The sequence below is a fragment of the Giraffa tippelskirchi genome, chromosome 12, assembly GCF_054371585.1.
Source record: "Giraffa tippelskirchi isolate mGirTip1 chromosome 12, T2T-mGirTip1v1.2.pri, whole genome shotgun sequence".
NCBI lineage: Eukaryota > Metazoa > Chordata > Mammalia > Artiodactyla > Giraffidae > Giraffa > Giraffa tippelskirchi.
Window position 1 is genome coordinate 91,051,806 of NC_137286.1, and position 6,728 is coordinate 91,058,533.

A 6,728-nucleotide genomic window follows, 5' to 3' on the forward strand; every position below is an offset into this window, starting at 1 on the left:
GGACTGCAAGGAGATCCAACCAGTCCATCCTAACGGAGATCAGTCCTGGGTGTTCATTGGAAGGACTGATGTTGAAGCTGAAACTCCAATACTTTGGCCACCTCATGCGAAGAGCTGACTCATTTGAAAAGACCCTGATGCTGGGAAAGATTGAGGGCAGGAGGAGAAGGGGACAACAGAGGATGAGATGGTTGGATGGCATCGCCGACTCAATGGACATGAGTTTGGGTGGACTCTGGGAGTTGGTGATGGATAGGGAGGCCTGGTGTGCTGCGGTTCATGGGGTCTCAAAGAATCGGACATGACTAAGCGACTGAACTGAACTGATTGTTATTATCACGCCATAAAAATCATTTCTAAATTTACGTCTCTAGTAATCTTTGAAGGACAGAGAAGCTTCACATATATTATGACGGGAAAGCTGCTGTAGCTTTAAGTGGAAAATGACCCATTCCAAGGGTCATGGTCATATGGAATATATTAGGACCTTTCACTGAGAAGCAGAGGAGAGTTTTGGCTTTCTGGATTAGCAAATCAGGAGATAGAAAAATGGAGGTTTCAGACTAGAAAGACTTTCTAACTCTAAGCAGCTAGTGGGTGTGTTTTTGCTTCCTCAGTCTTGGGAGTCAGCCTCTTGTAACTCATTTGTAGGGTGCTTATACCACTGTTACCTCATCTTCACGGATGTAGCTTGATGATGGAATTTGGGGGATGACTGGACATTTTTGAATGCATGTTGATTGCTAGAAAGGTACTTTTTAGGATCCACTGGTGCTTGAGGCAGTGGTGGAAGAAAAAAGCTATCCAGGAAGACAAATCAGACCAGTGGATACTCTTTTACCCCTGGGATCCAAAATGTTCCTGAATATCACACCAACAAGGCAAAGAAAAGATGGAGTGTCCATCCAGACACTAAGAGCAGGGACAGATGTCATAAAACACACCCCCACTGGCCCAGACGTGGAGGAGGCAGGCTCACTCCAGGTGTGAAGTCCTTTAGCCTAGTGGACTTTAATTTGGTCTTAGGCGTGTGTCACAGGAAGTATGGTCTAGTGGACTCAATTGGAACCCTCTCACTGGAGTGGAATGTTCTGTATGAACTTGCTTTTACACAGTGGAGAATGAGGAAGTGATTTATGAAACCTTAGGTGTGTGGTTCTCACAGGGTACACAGCACAGAATGAAGAAACACAGAGGATGTTGGGGCGAGGAGAAGGAAGCATGGAAATAAGACAGAGGTTGGATTCGAGAGTCCGATTCACTCCCAGTGGAGTCCCTTGGCACGCTGCACACATTAATCACAGCCCATGATTTCTCAGTTGGGTGCTGGGCACAGCTGCTGGGAGCCGGACCACGGTTCCCTCAGTGATACGTCTTCTCTCAGCCCTCAGAGTGTGGTCAGGCTCATTGCTCACAAATTCCACTGAAAATAGTCTTTCTTTTTCACACTTAAAAAATTATTTCCAAGCAAATGTTTCCTTTTAACATTCCCTAAGCAAACTGACTTTTTGAGCTTTGTGTTGCTTCCAGCTCTGTCAATGTCAGAGCCTTCCAATGAGTCCCAACATCTCATCACTGTTTTCCCTTAAGAAGTCCTGATGGTATTGCACTGACTTAGGGGTCAATCTGCTTATGCTTATTGCAGTGCTCATTAGACCAGCATTTCCACCACTCTGTCCCTCTAGTCTTGGTCTGGGAAATGCTTATGATTAGCATGGGGGTCTTGACAGTCATTCTTTATCACCTTCAACCCATCAGTTATGAAACAGTTATATCCAGTTAAAAGAGGAAAGGAGTATTATGGAGAGAAAGGGGGGCATTAGATATTAAAGTCTTGAGGAAGGGAGGCCACAGGATGAAAACCATTGCATATCAAGTTGTTCAGCCCAATAAAAGTCACAGGAAACAGCAATGAACTGTTATAGAAAATTCTTTTGAGCTGTCCTCAGCCCATTCTCTTCTGCTTCTGTTGGTGTATTTGGACAGACATCTGCCTCCACACACATGTCCTGCCCTGATGTGTTTTTTAAATAAACTTTTTATTGTGTATTGGGGTATACCCCACTAACAATGTTGTGATAGTTTCAGGTGAACAGGGAAGGGACTTAGCCATACATATGCATGTATCCATTCTCCCCCAAACTCCCCTCCCATCCTGGCTGCCACATAACATTGAGCAGATTCCCCTGTGCTATATAGTAGGTCCTTGTTGGTTATCCATTTTAAATATAGCAGCGTGCACATGTCCATTCCAAACTCCCTAACTCTCCTTTCCCCCCATCCTTTTACCTGGCAAACTTAAGTTCCTTCTCTTAAGTCTGTGGGTCCGTTTTGTAAGTAAGTTCATTTGTATTATTTTTTCTAGATTCCACACAGAAGGAATGTCATTTGATATTTCTCCTCTGTCTGTCTTACTTCACTCAGTATGATAATCTCTAGGTCCATCTGCCCCGCCCTGACTTCTGACTTGGTTTTATCCCCAGACATTAGGTTCTAGGCCATCTTTACATCTTCTTGCGTGAAGGTTCATGCCTGACTGCTGGTTTCAAGTCCTTCTTATCATCCAGGAAGGAAAAGACCTGATTAGGTAAGGCAGTACCCACTCTTCCACTTCCCTCCTTTTTTGCATCATTTCATTTTCATTTCTCTGTCGAGTACTTAATACTTTCTAGTGTAGTCATTAGTTGACTGGTTTATTTTCTGTCTTCTCCAACTGGAATGTAATTCTATGAAGGAAGGGACACTGTCGTGTTCAGTGCGATGTGATCTCTAAGGCCTGGAACTGTCCTTGGCACAAAGAGCCTGCAGGAAATACTTCTTGACTCACTGACTATGGAATGATGAGAGAATACTTTTGCATCTTGTGTTTTGCATGTATGCAAGTGCTCAGCAAAGTGACTGGCACGTAGCAGGAGTTCACAGAGACTCTCCCTTCCCCTGTTCACTCTAAAATGCAGGCTCAGTTATAGGCCCGGGGTAGTAGGATCACTGTATTGTTGACTCTTAACTTTTAACTTGCTTAGTTCTGTTTCTGAGTTAGTTTTGGCCTTTGGCACAGGCCAGGAGGGTGCAGTAAAAACAAATGCACCTGACTGCTAGCGCAGGGATCTTGGGTTGCAATCTTGGTTTCAGCTCTGACTCACTGTGTGAACTGTGGGCAACCTACTTAACCTCTCTGATTCTGTTTCTTCATCCATAGAATGAAGAGGTTGGATAGATGGTGCTTGAGGTCCTTTGCAGTTCTTGCATTTTATAATGTCACCTATTTACCTTTCTTTGAATGTGAGCACAGACTACTCAAACATACTTGCAAGGTGTTCTGCAACCCTTAACGAAGTGTGCTATGAATATGCACCACTCTTCTCTTTGTTTCATCAAAGATCTCAGATCACACATTTCTCTGCCATGCGCTTTAGGAATCTTGGTACTTGAAGCAGATTTGACAAATCACCCTTTATATTTACATAGCATTTTCATTGGAGGATATCAGTGTTTCTCTACAATCTATCATGAAGTGCAATTGTTTATAAAGAAGTAAAAGGATGAATTGCTTGAATTCTTAAGGGTCATCTATACATTAGATTTGGAGAAGGCAATGGCACCCCACTCCAGTACTCTTGCCTGGAAAATCCCATGAACGGAGGAGCCTGGCGGGCTGCAGTCCATGGGGTCACTGAGTCGGACACGACTGAGCGACTCCACTTTCACTTTTCACTTTCATGCCCTGGAGAAGGAAATGGCAACCCACTCCAGTACTCTTGCCTGGAGAATCCCAGGGACGGGGGAGCCTGGTGGGCTGCCGTCTATGGGGTCGCACAGAGTCGGACACGACTGACGCAACTTAGCAGCATACATTAGATTATGTCAGTGCCACATGTTAGAAGTCCGGAGTTACAAATACATTTTCAAATTTTTAATGCACTACATAATCCCACCAGAAGCCCCTGGTTACTAAATGAGTTAAGAATATCCCTTGCCAAAATGTTACCACATTTAAGTGGATCTGCTGAGTGTGCTTCTTGACACCTTGACACCTTTATTCACTTTTCAATTGATTGCAGTTTGAACCCTTCTCCTTGGTTCTCTGAACTTGCTCTTGTTTTTTTTAAATGTTTAATTTTTACTTTTTATTGAAATATAGTTAATACAGTACTATATAAGTTATAGGTGTAGAATATAGTGATTCACAAACTTTAAAGGTTATACTTCATTTATAATTATCATAAAATATTGACAATATTCCCTGTGTTGTACAATATATCCTTGTAGCTTATTTGATACATAATAGTTTGTGATTCTTAATTCCCTACCCCTAGGTTCCCTCTCTTGCTTTGAAATAGGTGCTGCCATCTAAAAGCCAAACCTGCAGTCATTTGTTAGTCTGTATCTTATTTGATGGATCCATGACAGGCTTCCCTGTGCCCTCTTACTATGTCCTACTTCATTCTTGCACTGAATCCCACATCCATGCTTTGTATACTATCTTCTCTGCCTAGAATGTTCCCAGCCCAACCTGCCTGGAAAACTCATGCTCACACCTTTGAAGATGTGGCTCAAACATCTCATCCTCTTTGAAGCCCTTCTGACCTTCTCTCCCTATTCTGGGAAAAACTAGTTTTCTCTCCTTTATATTAGCATTATGCCAATACTTACCAAAATTACAGTATTTATTCTCTATGGAACAACAGACTGGTTGTAAATCGGGAAAGGAGTATGTCAAGGCTGTATATTTTCACCCTGCTTATTTAACTTATATGCAGAATACATCATGAGAAATGCTGGGCTGGATGAAGCACAAGCTGGAATCAAAATTGCCAGGAGAAATACCAATAACCTCAGATATGCAGATGACACCACCCTTATGGCAGAAAGCGAAGAAGAACTAAAGAGTCTCTTGATGCAAGTGAAAGAGGAGAGTGAAAAAGTTGGCTTAAAGCTCAACATTCAGAAAACTAAGATCATGGCATCTGGTCCCATCACTTCTTGGCAAATAGATGGGGAAACAGTGGAAACAGTGACACATTTTATTTTTGGGGGCTCCAAAATCACTGCAAATGGTGACTGCAGTCATGAAATTAAAAGATGCTTGCTCCTTGGAAGGAAAGTTATGACCAACCTAGACAGCATATTAAAAATCAGAGACATTACTTTGCCAACAAAGGTCCATCTAGTCAAAGCTATGGTTTTTCCAGTAGTCATGTATGGATGTGAGATTTGGACTATAAAGAAAGCTGAGCACCTAAGAATTGATACTTTTGAACTGTGGTGTTGGAGAAGACTCTTTAGAGTCCCTTGGACAGCGAGGAGATCCAACCAGTCCATCCTAGAAGAAATCAGTCCTGAGTGTTCATTGGAAGGACTGATGTTGAAGCTCCAATACTTTGGCCATCTGATATGAAGAACTGATTATTTGAAAAGACCCTGATGCTGGGAATGATTGAGGGCAGAAGGAGAAGGGAACAACAGAGGATGAGATAGTTTGATGGCATCACTGACTCAATGGACATGAATTTGAGTAGACTCTGGGAGTTGATGATGGACAGGAAAGCCTGGCGTGCTTCAGTCCATGGGGTCTCAAAGAGTTGGACATGGCTGAGCAACTGAATTGAACTGAACTGACAGTTTTTTGCATGTCTGTATCACTTACTGAGAATTCATTGTAGATAAGGATTTGTCTTTTCAAGTTTTGTATTCTTAGGCATAGCCTAATGCTTTCCATAAATGTTTGTTGAATGAATGAAGGAATGAATGAATATATAGGATTTAATTTCTGGCCCCAAAACCAAAGTTATAAAACCATCTTGATTTGTGTATGTGAAGTACATTTCAAAAGGCTTTCTGGGTGGTCATGGGATTGAAATCTAAGTTCAGAGGATTTTATGAATCCTATGAAGGATGTCTGTAGTTAAACATGGCATGAATCAAGTTTTGCTTTTATTTAAATTAATGCATCCAATTAAGAGATGTTAATTAGATTAACCTACTAGCAAGGGGAATAGAATTGTTATTATGATGATTGATTTTTCTCCGTCATAAAATGTAGCTTGCGTAGTCTCTAGACACACTAATGAAGTGAAATTTGTGCAGCAGTCTGTGAATTGATTGAGTTGGCAAAGCTTCAAATACATTAAAAAATATGGCTGTCATTAAGTTTTTACTACTTTTTAATTTTTAATTGAAAAAATGATTTAGTATCCAAATTAAAGAAAAACGTAGTAGAGAAATAAAATCACTGTAGTATCTGTCATTGTAAGCAACAGATATTTTAATTGTTTCCTGGTACCTTCACATAAATTCTTATTTTCAGGCAGTTGCAATTGTGGGATGTTTTTTGTTTGTCTTAAGACTCTCTATATGTGGACATTTAAAATGGATATATAGCAATATTTACCAAGAGATATTTTTACAAATGCTGGTTTCTTTAGCTAGAAAAATTTAGCTAGCTAAAATCTCTAGATTCTCAATGATGTAACTCAGGGAAAAGAAAATATCTCTGATATCCAATAAGTTTGTAAGTTGTAAAAGTAAACACATTCTTTTATTGTAGGATTTCCCAAAGGCTATAATATTGTCAGAGGCTTTAATAAAAAAAAAGAGGATAATATGACACATTTTCTTCATATTAATTTTAACATGAAAACTTAAAAAAAATACACAATAATAAGATATCTGTTCCACACGTAAGCGCTTAGAACACACTTTGGAAATCAACGATGGGTAGTATTCTG